Source organism: Taudactylus pleione, unplaced genomic scaffold (genome assembly GCF_031769625.1).
Source record: "Taudactylus pleione unplaced genomic scaffold, aTauple2 ptg000550l, whole genome shotgun sequence".
In the NCBI taxonomy this organism is placed as follows: domain Eukaryota; kingdom Metazoa; phylum Chordata; class Amphibia; order Anura; family Myobatrachidae; genus Taudactylus; species Taudactylus pleione.
The window spans coordinates 2,405,001-2,420,000 of record NW_028284952.1 but is presented as its reverse complement, the minus strand read 5'-3'; the positions used below and the strand labels follow the sequence as shown (position 1 = coordinate 2,420,000).

Sequence of the window (15,000 nt, the reverse complement as noted above, 5' to 3'; positions counted from 1 at the left end):
AATTAAATGTAAAATGTAATAGAAAAGAATGTTATGGCTGCATAAAAATACCTACAGCACCTGGTATTCCCAGGTGGTCTCCCATCCAAGTACTCACCAGGCCCAACACTGCATAGCTTCCAATGTCAGACAAGATTGGGCATGTCCAGTGTGGTTTGGCTGTAAGTGCTCAAAAACATTAACTTTATACCTCTTTTACTTCTTAACTCAAGTAAATTCAATGATAAGTTGAAAAATGAAATGTAACATGTAATAGAAAAGAATGTTTTGGCAGCATAAAATTACCTACAGCTCCCGGTATTAACAGGTGGTCTCCCATCGAAGTACTAACCAGGCCCAACACTGCATAGCTTCCAAGATCAGACGAGATTGGGCATGTCCAGTGTGGTTTGGCTGTAGGTGCCCAAAGCCTTAACTTTAGACCTCTATTACTTCTTAACTCAAGTAAACTCATTGATAAGCTGAAAAAATTAAATGTAAAATGTAATAGAAAAGAATGTTATGGCAGTTTAAAATTACCTACAGCACCTAGTATTCCCAAGTGGTCTCCCATCCAAGTACTAACCAGGCCCAACACTACATAGCTTCCAAGATCAAATAAGATTGGGAAATTCCAGTGTGGTTTGGCTGTAGGTGCTCAAAAACATTAACTTTAGACCTCTTTTACTTCTTAACTCAAGTAAATTCATTGGTAAGTTGAAAATATTAAATGTAAAATGTAATAGAAAATAATGTTTTGGCTGTATAAAATTTCCAACAGGTACTGGTATTCCCAGGTGGTCTCCCATCCAAGTACAAACCAGGCCCAACACAGCAAAGCTTACAAGATCAGACGAGATTGGGCATGTCCAGTGTGGTTTGACTGTAGGTGCCCAAAAACATTAACTTTAGACCTCTTTTACTTCTTAACTCAAGTAAATTCATTGATAAGTTGAAAAAATGTAATGTAAAATGTAATAGAAAAGAATGTTATGGCTATATTAAATTACCTACAGCACCTGGTATTCCCAGGTGGTCTCCTGTCCAAGTACTAACCAGGCCCAACACTGCATAGCCTCCAAGATCAGACGAGATTGGGCATGTCCAGTGTGGTTTGGCTGTAGGTGCTCAAAAGCATTAACTTTAGACCTCTATTACTTCTTAACTCAAGTAAATTCATTGATAAGTTGAAAAAATTAAATGTAAAATGTAATAGAATAGACTGTTATGGCAGTATAAAATTACCTACAGCACCTGGGATTCCTAGGTGGTCTCCCATCCAAGTACTAACCAGGCCCAACACTGCATAGCTTCCAAGATCAGATGAGATTGGGCATGTCCAGTGTGGTTTGGCTGTAGGTGCTCAAAAACATTAACTTTAGACCTCTTTTACTTCTTAACTCAAGTAAATTCAATGATAAGTTGAAAAATGAAATGTAAAATGTAATAGAAAAGAATATTTTGGCAGTATAAAATTACCTACAGCTCCTGGTATTTCCAGGTGGCTTCCCATCCAAGTACTAACCAGGCCCAACACTGCATAATTTCCAAGATGAGACGAGATTGGGCATGTCCAGTGTGGTTTGGCTGTAGGTGCCCAAAACCATTAACTTTAGACCTCTTTTACTTCTTAACTCAAGTAAATTCATTGATAAGTTGAAAAAATTAAATGTAAAATGTAATAGAAAAGAAGGTTTTGGCTGTATAAAATTTCCTACAGCAACTGGTATTCTCAGGTGGTCTCCCATCCAAGTACAAACCAGGCCCAACACAGCAAAGCCTATAAGATCAGACGAGATTGGGCATGTCCAGTGTGGTTTGGCTGTAGGTGCTCAAAAGCATTAAATTTAGACCTCTATTACTTCTTAACTCAAGTAAATTCATTGATAAGTTGAAAAAATTAAATGTAAAATGTAATAGAAAAGAATGTTATGGCAGTATAAAATTACCTACAGCACCTGGTATTCCCAGGTGGTCTCCCATCCAAGTACTAACCAGGCCCACCACTGCATAGCTTCCAAGATCAGACGAGATTGCGCATGTCCAGTGTGCTTTGGCTGTAGGTGATCAAAAACAATAACTTTAGACCTCTTTTACTTCTTAACTCAAGTAAATTCATTGATAAGTTGAAAAAATTAAATGTAAATTGTAATAGAAAAGAATGTTTTGGCTGTATAAAATTACCTACAGCACCTGGTATTCCCAGGTGGTCTCCCACCCAAGTAGTAACCAGGCCCAACACCGCATAGCTTCCAAGATCAGACGAGATTGGGCATGTCCAGTGTGGTTTGGCTGTAGGTGCTCAAAAACATTAACTTTAGACCTCTATTACTTCTTAACTCAAGTAAATTCATTGATAAGTTGAAAAAATTAAATGTAAAATGTAATAGAAAAGAATGTTATGGCTGCATAAAATTACCTACAGCACCTGGTATTCCCTGGTGGTCTCCCATCCAAGTACTATCCAGGCCCAACACTGCATAGCTTCCAAGATCATATGAGATTGGGCATGTCCAGTGTGGTTTGGCTGTAGATGCTCAAAAGCATTAACTTTAGACCTCTATTACTTCTTAACTCAAGAAAATTCATTGATAAGTTGAAAAAATTAAATGTAAAATGTAATAGAAAAGAATGTTTTATCAGTATAAAATGATGTACAGCACCTGGTATTCCCAGGTGTTCTCCCATCCAAGTACTTACCAGGCCCAACACGGCATAGCGTCCAAGATCAGACGAGATTGGGCATGTCCAGTGTGGTTTGGCTGTAGGCGCTCAAAAACATTAACTTTAGACCTCTTTTACTTCTTAACTCAAGTAAATTCATTGATAAGTTGAAAAAATTAAATGTAAAATGTAATAGAACAGAATGTTATGGCAGTATAAAATTACCTGCAGCATCTTGTATTCCCAGGTGGTCTCCCATCCAAGTACTAACCAGGCCCAACACTGCATAGCTTCCAAGATCAGATGAGATTGTTATTGTCCAGTGTGCTTTGGCTGTAGGTGCTCAAAAACATTAACTTTAGACCTCTTTTACTTCTTAACTCAAGTAAATTCATTGATAAGTTGAAAAAATTAAATGTAAAATGTAATAGAAAAGAATGTTTTGGCTGTATAAAATCACCTACAGCACCTGGTATTCCCAGGTGGTCTCCCACCCAAGTACTAACCAGGCCCAACACTGCACAGCTTCCAAGATCAGAGGAGATTGGGCATGTCCAGTGTGGTTTGGCTGTTGGTGCTCAAAAACATTAACTTTAGACCTCTATTACTTCTTAACTCAAGTAAAATCATTGATAAGTTGAAAAAATTAAATGTAAAATGTAATAGAAAAGAATGTTATGGCAGTATAAAATTACCTATTGCACCTTGTATTCCCAGGTGGTCTTCCATCCAACTACTAACCAGGCCCAACACTGCATAGCTTCCAAGATCAGAGGAGATTGGGCATGTCCAGTGTGGTTTGGCTGTAGGTGCTCAAATGCATTAACTTTAGACCTCTATTACTTCTTAACTCAAGTAAATTCATTGATAAGTTGAAAAAATTAAATGTAAAATGTAATAGAAAAGACTGTTATGGCAGTATAAAAGTACCTACAGCACCTGGGATTCCCAGGTGGTCTCCCATCCAAGTACTAACCAGGCCCAACACTGCATAGCTTCCAAGATCAGACGAGATTGGGCATGTCCTGTGTGGTTTGGCTGTTGGTGCTCAAAACATTAACTTTAGACCTCTATTACTTCTTAACACAAGTAAATTCATTGATAAGTTGAAAAAATTAAATGTAAAATGTAATAGAAAAGAATGTTATGGCTGCATAAAAATACCTACAGCATCTGGTATTCCCAGGTGGTCTCCCATCCAAGTACTCACCAGGCCCAACACTGCATAGCTTCCAAGATCAGACGAGATTGGGCATGTCCAGTGTGTTTTGGCTGTAGGTGCCCAAAGCCTTAACTTTAGACCTCTATTACTTCTTAATTCAAGTAAACTCATTGATAAGCTGAAGAAATTAAATGTAAAATGTAATAGAAAAGAATGTTATGGCAGTTTAAAATTACCTACAGCACCTGGTATTCCCAGGTGGTCTCCCATCCAAGTACTAACCAGGCCCAACACTACGTAGCTTCCAAGATCAAACAAGATTGGGAAAGTCCAGTGTGGTTTGGTTGTACGTGCTCAAAAACATTAACTTTAGACCTCTTTTACTTCTTAACTCAAGTAAATTCATTGATAAGTTGAAAATATTAAATGTAAAATGTAATAAAAAAGAATGTTTTGGCTGAATAAAATTACCTACAGCACCTGGTATTCCCTGGTGGTCTCCTGTCCAAGTACTAACCAGGCCCAACACTGCATAGCTTCCAAGATCAGACGAGATTGGGCATGTCCAGTGTGGTTTGGCTGTAGGTGCTCAAAAGCATTAACTTTAGACCTCTATTACTTCTTAACTCAAGTAAAGTCATTGATAAGTTGAAAAAATTAAATGTAAAATGTAATTGAAAAGACTGTTATGGCAGTATAAAATTACCTACAGCACCTGGGATTCCTAGGTGGTCTCCCATCCAAGTACTAACCAGGCCCACCACTGCGTAGCTTCCAAGATCAGACGAGATCGGGCATGTCCAGTGTGCTTTGGCTGTAGTTGCTCAAAAACATTAACTTTAGACCTCTTTTACTTCTTAACTCAAGTAAATTCATTGATAATTTGAAAAAATTAAATGTAAAATGTAATAAAAAAGAATGTTATGGCAGTATAAAATTACATACAGCACCTGGTATTCCATCCAAGTACTAACCAGGCCCAACACTGCATAGCTTCCAAGATCAGATGAGATTGGGCATGTCCAGTGTGGTTTGGCTGTAGATGCTCAAAAGCATTAACTTTAGACCTCTATTACTTATTAACTCAAGTAAATTCATTGATAAGTTGAAAAAATTAAATGTAAAATGTAATAGAACAGAATGTTATGGCAGTATAAAATTACCTACAGCTCCTGGTATTCAAAGGTGGTCTCCTATCCAAGTACTAACCAGGCCCAACACTGCATAGCTTCCAAGTTCAGATGAGATTGGGCATGTCCAGTGTGGTTTGGCTGTAGATGCTCAAAAGCATTAACTTTAGACCTCTATTACTTCTCAACTCAAGTAAATTCATTGATAAGTTGAAAAAATTAAATGTAAAATGTAATAGAAAAGAATGTTATGGCAGTATAAAATTACCTACAGCACCTGGTATTCCCAGGTGGTCTCCCATCCAAGTACTAATCAGGCCCAACACTGCATAGCTTCCAAGTTCAGACGAGATTGGGCATGTCCAGTGTGGTTTGGCTGTAGGTGCTCAAAAACATTAACTTTAGACCTCTTTTACTTCTTAACTCAAGTAAATTCAATTATTAGTTGAAAAATGAAATGTAAAATGTAATAGAAAAGAATGTTATGGCAGTATAAAATTACCTACAGCACCTGGCATTCCCAGGTGGTTTCCCATCCAAGTACTAACCAGGCCCAACACTGCATAGCTTTCAAGGTCAGACGAGATTGGGCATGTCCAGTGTGGTTTGACTGTAGGTGCTCAAAAACATTAACTTTAGACCTCTTTTACTTCTTAACTCAAGTTAATTCATTGATAAGTTGAAAAAATGTAATGTAAAATGTAATAGAAAAGAATGTTATGACTATAAAAAATTACCTACAGCACCTGGTATTCCCAGGTGGTCTCCTGTCCAAGTACTAACCAGGCCCAACACTGCATAGCTTCCAAGATCAGACGAGATTGGGCATGTCCAGTGTGGTTTGGCTGTAGGTGCTCAAAAGCATTAACTTTAGACCTCTATTACTTCTTAACTCAAGTAAATTCATTGATAAGTTGAAAATATTAAATGTAAAATGTAATAGAAAAGACTGTTATGGCAGTATAAAATTACCTACAGCACATGGTATTCCCAGGTGGTCTCCCATCCAAGTACTAACCAGGCCCACCACTGCATAGCTTCCAAGATCAGACGAGATTGCGCATGTCCAGTGTGCTTTGGCTGTAGGTGCTCAAAAACATTAACTTTAGACCTCTTTTACTTCTTAACTCAAGTAAATTCATTGATAAGTTGAAAAAATTTAATGTAAATTGTAATAGAAAAGAATGTTTTGGATGTATAAAAGTACCTACAGCACCTGGTATTCCCAGGTGGTCTCCCACCCAAGTAGTAACCAGGCCCAACACCGCATAGCTTCCAAAATCAGACGAGATTGGGCATGTCCAGTGTGGTTTGGCTGTAGGTGCTCAAAAACATTAACTTTAGACCTCTATTACTTCTTAACTCAAGTAAATTCATTGATAAGTTGAAAAAATTAAATGTAAAATGTAATAGAAAAGAATGTTATGGCTGCATAAAATTACCTACAGCACCTGGTATTCCCTGGTGGTCTCCCATCCAAGTACTATCCAGGCCCAACACTGCATAGCTTCCAAGATCAGATGAGATTGGGCATGTCCAGTGTGGTTTGGCTGTAGATGCTCAAAAGCATTAACTATAGACCTCTATTACTTCTTAACTCAAGAAAATTCATTGATAAGTTGAAAAAATTAAATGTAAAATGTAATAGAAAAGAATGTTTTATCAGTATAAAATGATGTACAGCACCTGGTATTCCCAGGTGTTCTCCCATCCAAGTACTTACCAGGCCCAACACGGCATAGCGTCCAAGATCAGACGAGATTGGGCATGTCCAGTGTGGTTTGGCTGTAGGCGCTCAAAAACATTAACTTTAGACCTCTTTTACTTCTTAACTCAAGTAAATTCATTGATAAGTTGAAAAAATTAAATGTAAAATGTAATAGAAAAGAATGTTATGGCAGTATAAAATTACCTATTGCACCTTGTATTCCCAGGTGGTCTTCCATCCAACTACTAACCAGGCCCAACACTGCATAGCTTCCAAGATCAGAGGAGATTGGGCATGTCCAGTGTGGTTTGGCTGTAGGTGCTCAAATGCATTAACTTTAGACCTCTATTACTTCTTAACTCAAGTAAATTCATTGATAAGTTGAAAAAATTAAATGTAAAATGTAATAGAAAAGACTGTTATGGCAGTATAAAAGTACCTACAGCACCTGGGATTCCCAGGTGGTCTCCCATCCAAGTACTAACCAGGCCCAACACTGCATAGCTTCCAAGATCAGACGAGATTGGGCATGTCCTGTGTGGTTTGGCTGTTGGTGCTCAAAACATTAACTTTAGACCTCTATTACTTCTTAACACAAGTAAATTCATTGATAAGTTGAAAAAATTAAATGTAAAATGTAATAGAAAAGAATGTTATGGCAGTATAAAATTACCTGCAGCATCTTGTATTCCCAGGTGGTCTCCCATCCAAGTACTAACCAGGCCCAACACTGCATAGCTTCCAAGATCAGATGAGATTGTTATTGTCCGGTGTGCTTTGGCTGTAGGTGCTCAAAAACATTATCTTTAGACCTCTTTTACTTCTTAACTCAAGTAAATTCATTGATAAGTTGAAAAAATTAAATGTAAAATGTAATAGAAAAGAATGTTTTGGCTGTATAAAATCACCTACAGCACCTGGTATTCCCAGGTGGTCTCCCACCCAAGTACTAACCAGGCCCAACACTGCATAGCTTCCAAGATCAGAAGAGATTGGGCATGTCCAGTGTGGTTTGGCTGTTGGTGCTCAAAAACATTAACTTTAGACCTCTATTACTTCTTAACTCAAGTAAAATCATTGATAAGTTGAAAAATTTAAATGTAAAATGTAATAGAAAAGAATGTTATGGCAGTATAAAATTACCTATTGCACCTTGTATTCCCAGGTGGTCTTCCATCCAACTACTAACCAGGCCCAACACTGCATAGCTTCCAAGATCAGAGGAGATTGGGCATGTCCAGTGTGGTTTGGCTGTAGGTGCTCAAATACATTAACTTTAGACCTCTATTACTTCTTAACTCAAGTAAATTCATTGATAAGTTGAAAAAATTAAATGTAAAATGTAATAGAAAAGACTATTATGGCAGTATAAAAGTACCTACAGCACCTGGGATTCCCAGGTGGTCTCCCATCCAAGTACTAACCAGGCCCAACACTGCATAGCTTCCAAGATCAGACGAGATTGGGCATGTCCTGTGTGGTTTGGCTGTTGGTGCTCAAAACATTAACTTTAGACCTCTATTACTTCTTAACACAAGTAAATTCATTGATAAGTTGAAAAAATTAAATGTAAAATGTAATAGAAAAGAATGTTATGGCTGCATAAAAATACCTACAGCATCTGGTATTCCCAGGTGGTCTCCCATCCAAGTACTCACCAGGCCCAACACTGCATAGCTTCCAAGATCAGACGAGATTGGGCATGTCCAGTGTGGTTTGGCTGTAGGTGCCCAAAGCCTTAACTTTAGACCTCTATTACTTCTTAACTCAAGTAAACTCATTGATAAGCTGAAAAAATTAAATGTAAAATGTAATAGAAAAGAATGTTATGGCAGTTTAAAATTACCTACAGCACCTGGTATTCCCAGGTGGTCTCCCATCCAAGTACTAACCAGGCCCAACACTACGTAGCTTCCAAGATCAAACAAGATTGGGAAAGTCCAGTGTGGTTTGGCTGTAGGTGCTCAAAAACATTAACTTTAGACCTCTTTTACTTCTTAACTCAAGTAAATTCATTGATAAGTTGAAAATATTAAATGTAAAATGTAATAAAAAAGAATGTTTTGGCTGAATAAAATTTCCAACAGGTACTGGTATTCCCTGGTGGTCTCCCATCCAAGTAAAAACCAGGCCCAACACAGCAAAGCTTACAAGATCAGACGAGATTGGGCATGTCCAGTGTGGTTTGGCTGTAGGTGCTCAAAAGCATTAAATTTAGACCTCTATTTCTTCTTAACTCAAGTAAATTCATTGATAAGTTGAAAAAATTAAATGTAAAATGTAATAGAAAAGAATGTTATGGCAGTATAAAATTACCTACAGCACCTGGTTTTGCCAGGGGATCTCCCATCCAAGTACTAACCAGGCCCAACACTGCATAGCATCCAAGATAAGACGAGATTGGGCATGTCCAGTGTGGTTTGACTGTAGGTGCTCAAAGACATTAACTTTAGACCTCTTTTACTTCTTAACTCAAGTAAATTCATTGATAAGTTGAAAAAATTTAATGTAAAATGTAATAGAAAAGAATGTTATGGCTATATAAAATTACCTACAGCACCTGGTATTCACTGGTGGTCTCCTGTCCAAGTACTAACCAGGCCCAACACTGCATAGCTTCCAAGATCAGACGAGATTGGGCATGTCCAGTGTGGTTTGGCTGTAGGTGCTGAAAAGCATTAACTTTAGACCTCTATTACTTCTTAACTCAAGTAAAGTCATTGATAAGTTGAAAAAATTAAATGTAAAATGTAATAGAAAAGACTGTTATGGCAGTATAAAATTACCTACAGCACCTGGGATTCCTAGGTGGTCTCCCATCCAAGTACTAACCAGGCCCACCACTGCGTAGCTTCCAAGATCAGACGAGATCGGGCATGTCCAGTGTGCTTTGGCTGTAGTTGCTCAAAAACATTAACTTTAGACCTCTTTTACTTCTTAACTCAAGTAAATTCATTGATAATTTGAAAAAATTAAATGTAAAATGTAATAGAAAAGAATGTTATGGCAGTATAAAATTACATACAGCACCTGGTATTCCATCCAAGTACTAACCAGGCCCAACACTGCATAGCTTCCAAGATCAGACGAGATTGCGCATGTCCAGTGTGCTTTGGCTGTAGGTGCTCAAAAACATTAACTTTAGACCTCTTTTACTTCTTAACTCAAGTAAATTCATTGATAAGTTGAAAAAATTAAATGTAAATTGTAATAGAAAAGAATGTTTTGGATGTATAAAATTACCTACAGCACCTGGTATTCCCAGGTGGTCTCCCACCCAAGTAGTAACCAGGCCCAACACCGCATAGCTTCCAAGATCAGACGAGATTGGGCATGTCCAGTGTGGTTTGGCTGTAGGTGCTCAAAAACATTAACTTTAGACCTCTATTACTTCTTAACTCAAGTAAATTCATTGATAAGTTGAAAAAATTAAATGTAAAATGTAATAGAAAAGAATGTTATGGCTGCATAAAATTACCTACAGAACCTGGTATTCCCTGGTGGTCTCCCATCCAAGTACTATCCAGGCCCAACACTGCATAGCTTCCAAGATCAGATGAGATTGGGCATGTCCAGTGTGGTTTGGCTGTAGATGCTCAAAAGCATTAACTTTAGACCTCTATTACTTCTTAACTCAAGAAAATTCATTGATAAGTTGAAAAAATTAAATGTAAAATGTAATAGAAAAGAATGTTTTATCAGTATAAAATGATGTACAGCACCTGGTATTCCCAGGTGGTCTCCCATCCAAGTACTTACCAGGCCCAACACGGCATAGCGTCCAAGATCAGACGAGATTGGGCATGTCCAGTGTGGTTTGGCTGTAGGCGCTCAAAAACATTAACTTTAGACCTCTTTTACTTCTTAACTCAAGTAAATTCATTGATAAGTTGAAAAAATTAAATGTAAAATGTAATAGAAAAGAATGTTATGGCAGTATAAAATTACCTGCAGCATCTTGTATTCCCAGGTGGTCTCCCATCCAAGTACTAACCAGGCCCAACACTGCATAGCTTCCAAGATCAGATGAGATTGTTATTGTCCAGTGTGCTTTGGCTGTAGGTGCTCAAAAACATTAACTTTAGACCTCTTTTACTTCTTAACTCAAGTAAATTCATTGATAAGTTGAAAAAATTAAATGTAAAATGTAATAGAAAAGAATGTTTTGGCTGTATAAAATCACCTACAGCACCTGGTATTCCCAGGTGGTCTCCCACCCAAGTACTAACCAGGCCCAACACTGCATAGCTTCCAAGATCAGAGGAGATTGGGCATGTCCAGTGTGGTTTGGCTGTTGGTGCTCAAAAACATTAACTTTAGACCTCTATTACTTCTTAACTCAAGTAAAATCATTGATAAGTTGAAAAAATTAAATGTAAAATGTAATAGAAAAGAATGTTATGGCAGTATAAAATTACCTATTGCACCTTGTATTCCCAGGTGGTCTTCCATCCAACTACTAACCAGGCCCAACACTGCATAGCTTCCAAGATCAGAGGAGATTGGGCATGTCCAGTGTGGTTTGGCTGTAGGTGCTCAAATGCATTAACTTTAGACCTCTATTACTTCTTAACTCAAGTAAATTCATTGATAAGTTGAAAAAATTAAATGTAAAATGTAATAGAAAAGACTGTTATGGCAGTATAAAAGTACCTACAGCACCTGGGATTCCCAGGTGGTCTCCCATCCAAGTACTAACCAGGCCCAACACTGCATAGCTTCCAAGATCAGACGAGATTGGGCATGTCCTGTGTGGTTTGGCTGTTGGTGCTCAAAACATTAACTTTAGACCTCTATTACTTCTTAACACAAGTAAATTCATTGATAAGTTGAAAAAATTAAATGTAAAATGTAATAGAAAAGAATGTTATGGCTGCATAAAAATACCTACAGCATCTGGTATTCCCAGGTGGTCTCCCATCCAAGTACTCACCAGGCCCAACACTGCATAGCTTCCAAGATCAGACGAGATTGGGCATGTCCAGTGTGGTTTGGCTGTAGGTGCCCAAAGCCTTAACTTTAGACCTCTATTACTTCTTAACTCAAGTAAACTCATTGATAAATTGAAAAAATTAAATGTAAAATGTAATAGAAAAGAATGTTATATCAGTATAAAATGATGTACAGCACCTGGTATTCCCAGGTGTTCTCCCATCCAAGTACTTACCAGGCCCAACACGGCATAGCTTCCAAGATCAGAGGAGATTGGGCATGTCCAGTGTGGTTTGGCTGTTGGTGCTCAAAAACATTAACTTTAGACCTCTATTACTTCTTAACTCAAGTAAAATCATTGATAAGTTGAAAAAATTAAATGTAAAATGTAATAGAAAAGAATGTTATGCAGTATAAAATTACCTATTGCACCTTGTATTCCCAGGTGGTCTTCCATCCAAGTACTAACCAGGCCCAACACTGCATAGCTTCCAAGATCAGAAGAGATTGGGCATGTCCAGTGTGGTTTGTCTGCAGGCGATCAAAAATATTTACATTAGACCTCTTTTACTTCTTAACTCAAGTAAATTAATTTATAAGTTGAAAAATTTAAATGTAAAATGTAATAGAAAAGAATGTTTTGGCAGTATAAAATGATGTACAGCACCTGTTATTCCCAGGTGTTCTCCCATCCAAGTACTTACCAGGCACAACACGGCATAGCGTCCAAGATCAGACGAGATTGGGCATGTCCACTGTGGTTTGGCTGTAGGCCCTCAAATAAATTAACTTTAGACCTCTTTTACTTCTTAACTCAAGTAAATTCATTGATAAGTTGAAAAAATTAAATGTAAAATGTAATAGAAAAGAATGTTATGGCAGTAAAAAATTACCTACAGCACCTCGTATTGCCAGGTGGTCTCCCATTCAAGTTCTGACCAGGCCCAACACTGCATAGCTTCCAAGATCAGATGAGATTGGGCATGTCCAGTGTGGTTTGGCTGTAAGTTCGAAAAATTATTAACTTTAGACCTCTATTACTTCTTAACTCAAGTAAATTCATTGATAAGTTGAAAAAATTAAATGTAAAATGTAATAGAAAAGAATGTTATGGCAGTATAAAATTACCTACTGCACCTGGTATTCCCAGGTGGTATCCCATCCAAGTACTTACCAGGCCCAACACTGTATAGCTTCCAAGATCAGACGAGATTGGGGATGTCCAGTGAGGATTGGCTGTAGGTGCACAAAAACATTAACTTTAGACCTCTATTACTTTTTAACTCAAGTAAGTTCATTGATAAGTTGAAAAAATTAAATGTAAAATGTAATAGAAAAGAATTTTATAGTATGATAAAATGAACTACAGCAGCTGGTATTCCCTGGTGGTCTCCCATCCAAGTACTAACCAGGCCCAACACTGCATAGCTTCCAATATCAGACAAGATTGGGCATGTCCAGTGTGGTTTGGCTGTAGGTGCTCAAAAACATTAACTTTAGACCTCTTTTACTTCTTAACTCAAGTAAATTCAATGATTAGTTGAAAAATGAAATGTAAAATGTAATAGAAAAGAATGTTATGGCAGTATAAAATTACCTACAGCACCTGGCATTCCCAGGTGGTCTCCCATCCAAGTACTAACCAGGCCCAACACTGCATAGCTTTCAAGATCAGATGAGATTGGGCATGTCCAGTGTGGTTTGACTGTAGGTGCTCAAAAACATTAACTTTAGACCTCTTTTACTTCTTAACTCAAGTTAATTCATTGATAAGTTGAAAAAATGTAATGTAAAATGTAATAGAAAAGAATGTTATGACTATATAAAATTACCTACAGCACCTGGTATTCCCAGGTGGTCTCCCGTCCAAGTACTAACCAGGCCTAACACTGCATAGCTTCCAAGATCAAACGAGATTGGGCATGTCCAGTGTGGTTTGGCTGTAGGTGCTCAAATGCATTAACTTTAGACCTCTATTACTTCTTAACTCAAGTAAATTCATTGATAAGTTGAAAAAATTAAATGTAAAATGTAATAGAAAAGACTGTTATGGCAGTATAAAAGTACCTACAGCTCCTGGGATTCCCAGGTGGTCTCCCATCCAACTACTAACCAGGCCCAACACTGCATAGCTTCCAAGATCAGACGAGATTGGGCATGTCCTGTGTGGTTTGGCTGTTGGTGCTCAAAAACATTAACTTTAGACCTCTATTACTTCTTAACACAAGTAAATTCATTGATAAGTTGAAAAAATTAAATGTAAAATGTAATAGAAAAGAATGTTATGGCTGCATAAAAATACCTACAGCACCTGGTATTCACAGGTGGTCTCCCATCCAAGTACTCACCAGGCCCAACACTACATAGCTTCCAAGATCAGACAAGATTGGGCATGTCCAGTGTGGTTTGGCTGTAAGTGCTCAAAAACATTAACTTTAGACCTCTTTTACTTCTTAACTCAAGTAAATTCAATGATAAGTTGAAAAATGAAATGTAACATGTAATAGAAAATAATGTTTTGGCAGTATAAAATTACCTACAGCTCCTGGTATTCCCAGGTGGTCTCCCATCGAAGTACTAACCAGGCCCAACACTGCATAGCTTCCAAGATCAGACGAGATTGGGCATGTCCAGTGTGGTTTGGCTGTAGGTGCCCAAAGCCTTAACTTTAGACCTCTATTACTTCTTAACTCAAGTAAACTCATTGATAAGCTGAAAAAAATAAATGTAAAATGTAATAGAAAAGAATGTTATGGCAGTTTAAAATTACCTACAGCACCTGGTATTCCCAGGTGGTCTCCCATCCAAGTACTAACCAGGCCCAACACTACATAGCTTCCAAGTTCAGACGAGATTGGGCATGTCCAGTGTGGTTTGGCTGTAGGTGCTCAAAAACATTAACTTTAGACCTCTTTTACTTCTTAACTCAAGTAAATTCAATGATTAGTTGAAAAATGAAATGTAAAATGTAATAGAAAAGAATGTTATGGCAGTATAAAATTACCTACAGCACCTGGCATTCCCAGGTGGTTTCCCATCCAAGTACTAACCAGGCCCAACACTTCATAGCTTTCAAGATCAGACGAGATTGGGCATGTCCAGTGTGGTTTGACTGTAGGTGCTCAAAAACATTAACTTTAGACCTCTTTTACTTCTTAACTCAAGTTAATTCATTGATAAGTTGAAAAAATGTAATGTAAAATATAATAGAAAAGAATGTTATGACTATATAAAATTACCTACAGCACCTGGTATTCCCAGGTGGTCTCCTGTCCAAGTACTAACCAGGCCCAACACTGCATAGCTTCCAAGATCAGACGAGATTGGGCATGTCCAGTGTGGTTTGGCTGTAGGTGCTCAAAAGCATTAACTTTAGACCTCTATTACTTCTTAACTCAAGTAAATTCATTGATAAGTTGAAAATA

The 15,000-nt window shown here is 37.7% G+C and overlaps 1 non-coding gene and 53 pseudogenes across 1 annotated transcript; all 54 read right to left on the bottom strand.

The window, feature by feature from the left end:
• Positions 1 to 48: 48 nt before the first annotated feature.
• LOC148492363 (5S ribosomal RNA) lies at positions 49 to 167 on the bottom strand (annotated as a pseudogene).
• Positions 168 to 282: 115 nt separating this feature from the next.
• On the bottom strand, positions 283 to 401 carry LOC148492362 (5S ribosomal RNA; annotated as a pseudogene).
• A 115-nt stretch (positions 402 to 516) lies between these two features.
• On the bottom strand, positions 517 to 635 carry LOC148492361 (5S ribosomal RNA; annotated as a pseudogene).
• Positions 636 to 986: 351 nt separating this feature from the next.
• Positions 987 to 1,105, bottom strand: LOC148492360 (5S ribosomal RNA; annotated as a pseudogene).
• Positions 1,106 to 1,221: 116 nt separating this feature from the next.
• Positions 1,222 to 1,340, bottom strand: LOC148492359 (5S ribosomal RNA; annotated as a pseudogene).
• Positions 1,341 to 1,455: 115 nt separating this feature from the next.
• On the bottom strand, positions 1,456 to 1,574 carry LOC148492358 (5S ribosomal RNA; annotated as a pseudogene).
• A 351-nt stretch (positions 1,575 to 1,925) lies between these two features.
• Positions 1,926 to 2,044, bottom strand: LOC148492357 (5S ribosomal RNA; annotated as a pseudogene).
• Positions 2,045 to 2,160: 116 nt separating this feature from the next.
• On the bottom strand, positions 2,161 to 2,279 carry LOC148492356 (5S ribosomal RNA; annotated as a pseudogene).
• A 116-nt stretch (positions 2,280 to 2,395) lies between these two features.
• Positions 2,396 to 2,514, bottom strand: LOC148492355 (5S ribosomal RNA; annotated as a pseudogene).
• Positions 2,515 to 2,630: 116 nt separating this feature from the next.
• LOC148492354 (5S ribosomal RNA) lies at positions 2,631 to 2,749 on the bottom strand (annotated as a pseudogene).
• A 351-nt stretch (positions 2,750 to 3,100) lies between these two features.
• LOC148492353 (5S ribosomal RNA) lies at positions 3,101 to 3,219 on the bottom strand (annotated as a pseudogene).
• Positions 3,220 to 3,335: 116 nt separating this feature from the next.
• On the bottom strand, positions 3,336 to 3,454 carry LOC148492352 (5S ribosomal RNA; annotated as a pseudogene).
• A 116-nt stretch (positions 3,455 to 3,570) lies between these two features.
• Positions 3,571 to 3,689, bottom strand: LOC148492351 (5S ribosomal RNA; annotated as a pseudogene).
• A 115-nt stretch (positions 3,690 to 3,804) lies between these two features.
• Positions 3,805 to 3,923, bottom strand: LOC148492350 (5S ribosomal RNA; annotated as a pseudogene).
• A 115-nt stretch (positions 3,924 to 4,038) lies between these two features.
• On the bottom strand, positions 4,039 to 4,157 carry LOC148492349 (5S ribosomal RNA; annotated as a pseudogene).
• Positions 4,158 to 4,273: 116 nt separating this feature from the next.
• Positions 4,274 to 4,392, bottom strand: LOC148492348 (5S ribosomal RNA; annotated as a pseudogene).
• Positions 4,393 to 4,508: 116 nt separating this feature from the next.
• On the bottom strand, positions 4,509 to 4,627 carry LOC148492347 (5S ribosomal RNA; annotated as a pseudogene).
• A 338-nt stretch (positions 4,628 to 4,965) lies between these two features.
• LOC148492346 (5S ribosomal RNA) lies at positions 4,966 to 5,084 on the bottom strand (annotated as a pseudogene).
• A 116-nt stretch (positions 5,085 to 5,200) lies between these two features.
• On the bottom strand, positions 5,201 to 5,319 carry LOC148492345 (5S ribosomal RNA). The gene has a single exon (XR_015870507.1). It is a non-coding gene; the product is annotated as a 5S ribosomal RNA (ribosomal RNA).
• A 115-nt stretch (positions 5,320 to 5,434) lies between these two features.
• LOC148492344 (5S ribosomal RNA) lies at positions 5,435 to 5,553 on the bottom strand (annotated as a pseudogene).
• Positions 5,554 to 5,669: 116 nt separating this feature from the next.
• LOC148492343 (5S ribosomal RNA) lies at positions 5,670 to 5,788 on the bottom strand (annotated as a pseudogene).
• A 116-nt stretch (positions 5,789 to 5,904) lies between these two features.
• On the bottom strand, positions 5,905 to 6,023 carry LOC148492342 (5S ribosomal RNA; annotated as a pseudogene).
• Positions 6,024 to 6,139: 116 nt separating this feature from the next.
• Positions 6,140 to 6,258, bottom strand: LOC148492341 (5S ribosomal RNA; annotated as a pseudogene).
• A 116-nt stretch (positions 6,259 to 6,374) lies between these two features.
• Positions 6,375 to 6,493, bottom strand: LOC148492340 (5S ribosomal RNA; annotated as a pseudogene).
• A 116-nt stretch (positions 6,494 to 6,609) lies between these two features.
• LOC148492339 (5S ribosomal RNA) lies at positions 6,610 to 6,728 on the bottom strand (annotated as a pseudogene).
• A 116-nt stretch (positions 6,729 to 6,844) lies between these two features.
• Positions 6,845 to 6,963, bottom strand: LOC148492338 (5S ribosomal RNA; annotated as a pseudogene).
• Positions 6,964 to 7,079: 116 nt separating this feature from the next.
• LOC148492337 (5S ribosomal RNA) lies at positions 7,080 to 7,198 on the bottom strand (annotated as a pseudogene).
• Positions 7,199 to 7,548: 350 nt separating this feature from the next.
• LOC148492336 (5S ribosomal RNA) lies at positions 7,549 to 7,667 on the bottom strand (annotated as a pseudogene).
• A 116-nt stretch (positions 7,668 to 7,783) lies between these two features.
• Positions 7,784 to 7,902, bottom strand: LOC148492335 (5S ribosomal RNA; annotated as a pseudogene).
• Positions 7,903 to 8,018: 116 nt separating this feature from the next.
• Positions 8,019 to 8,137, bottom strand: LOC148492334 (5S ribosomal RNA; annotated as a pseudogene).
• A 115-nt stretch (positions 8,138 to 8,252) lies between these two features.
• Positions 8,253 to 8,371, bottom strand: LOC148492333 (5S ribosomal RNA; annotated as a pseudogene).
• Positions 8,372 to 8,486: 115 nt separating this feature from the next.
• On the bottom strand, positions 8,487 to 8,605 carry LOC148492332 (5S ribosomal RNA; annotated as a pseudogene).
• A 351-nt stretch (positions 8,606 to 8,956) lies between these two features.
• LOC148492331 (5S ribosomal RNA) lies at positions 8,957 to 9,075 on the bottom strand (annotated as a pseudogene).
• Positions 9,076 to 9,191: 116 nt separating this feature from the next.
• On the bottom strand, positions 9,192 to 9,310 carry LOC148492330 (5S ribosomal RNA; annotated as a pseudogene).
• Positions 9,311 to 9,426: 116 nt separating this feature from the next.
• Positions 9,427 to 9,545, bottom strand: LOC148492329 (5S ribosomal RNA; annotated as a pseudogene).
• A 338-nt stretch (positions 9,546 to 9,883) lies between these two features.
• Positions 9,884 to 10,002, bottom strand: LOC148492328 (5S ribosomal RNA; annotated as a pseudogene).
• Positions 10,003 to 10,118: 116 nt separating this feature from the next.
• Positions 10,119 to 10,237, bottom strand: LOC148492327 (5S ribosomal RNA; annotated as a pseudogene).
• A 116-nt stretch (positions 10,238 to 10,353) lies between these two features.
• On the bottom strand, positions 10,354 to 10,472 carry LOC148492326 (5S ribosomal RNA; annotated as a pseudogene).
• A 351-nt stretch (positions 10,473 to 10,823) lies between these two features.
• Positions 10,824 to 10,942, bottom strand: LOC148492325 (5S ribosomal RNA; annotated as a pseudogene).
• A 116-nt stretch (positions 10,943 to 11,058) lies between these two features.
• Positions 11,059 to 11,177, bottom strand: LOC148492324 (5S ribosomal RNA; annotated as a pseudogene).
• A 116-nt stretch (positions 11,178 to 11,293) lies between these two features.
• On the bottom strand, positions 11,294 to 11,412 carry LOC148492323 (5S ribosomal RNA; annotated as a pseudogene).
• A 115-nt stretch (positions 11,413 to 11,527) lies between these two features.
• On the bottom strand, positions 11,528 to 11,646 carry LOC148492322 (5S ribosomal RNA; annotated as a pseudogene).
• A 115-nt stretch (positions 11,647 to 11,761) lies between these two features.
• Positions 11,762 to 11,880, bottom strand: LOC148492321 (5S ribosomal RNA; annotated as a pseudogene).
• Positions 11,881 to 12,465: 585 nt separating this feature from the next.
• On the bottom strand, positions 12,466 to 12,584 carry LOC148492320 (5S ribosomal RNA; annotated as a pseudogene).
• A 116-nt stretch (positions 12,585 to 12,700) lies between these two features.
• On the bottom strand, positions 12,701 to 12,819 carry LOC148492319 (5S ribosomal RNA; annotated as a pseudogene).
• Positions 12,820 to 12,935: 116 nt separating this feature from the next.
• Positions 12,936 to 13,054, bottom strand: LOC148492318 (5S ribosomal RNA; annotated as a pseudogene).
• Positions 13,055 to 13,169: 115 nt separating this feature from the next.
• On the bottom strand, positions 13,170 to 13,288 carry LOC148492317 (5S ribosomal RNA; annotated as a pseudogene).
• A 116-nt stretch (positions 13,289 to 13,404) lies between these two features.
• Positions 13,405 to 13,523, bottom strand: LOC148492316 (5S ribosomal RNA; annotated as a pseudogene).
• Positions 13,524 to 13,639: 116 nt separating this feature from the next.
• LOC148492315 (5S ribosomal RNA) lies at positions 13,640 to 13,758 on the bottom strand (annotated as a pseudogene).
• A 116-nt stretch (positions 13,759 to 13,874) lies between these two features.
• On the bottom strand, positions 13,875 to 13,993 carry LOC148492314 (5S ribosomal RNA; annotated as a pseudogene).
• Positions 13,994 to 14,108: 115 nt separating this feature from the next.
• LOC148492313 (5S ribosomal RNA) lies at positions 14,109 to 14,227 on the bottom strand (annotated as a pseudogene).
• A 115-nt stretch (positions 14,228 to 14,342) lies between these two features.
• Positions 14,343 to 14,461, bottom strand: LOC148492312 (5S ribosomal RNA; annotated as a pseudogene).
• Positions 14,462 to 14,576: 115 nt separating this feature from the next.
• Positions 14,577 to 14,695, bottom strand: LOC148492311 (5S ribosomal RNA; annotated as a pseudogene).
• Positions 14,696 to 14,811: 116 nt separating this feature from the next.
• On the bottom strand, positions 14,812 to 14,930 carry LOC148492310 (5S ribosomal RNA; annotated as a pseudogene).
• Between the last annotated feature and the right edge of the window lie 70 nt (positions 14,931 to 15,000).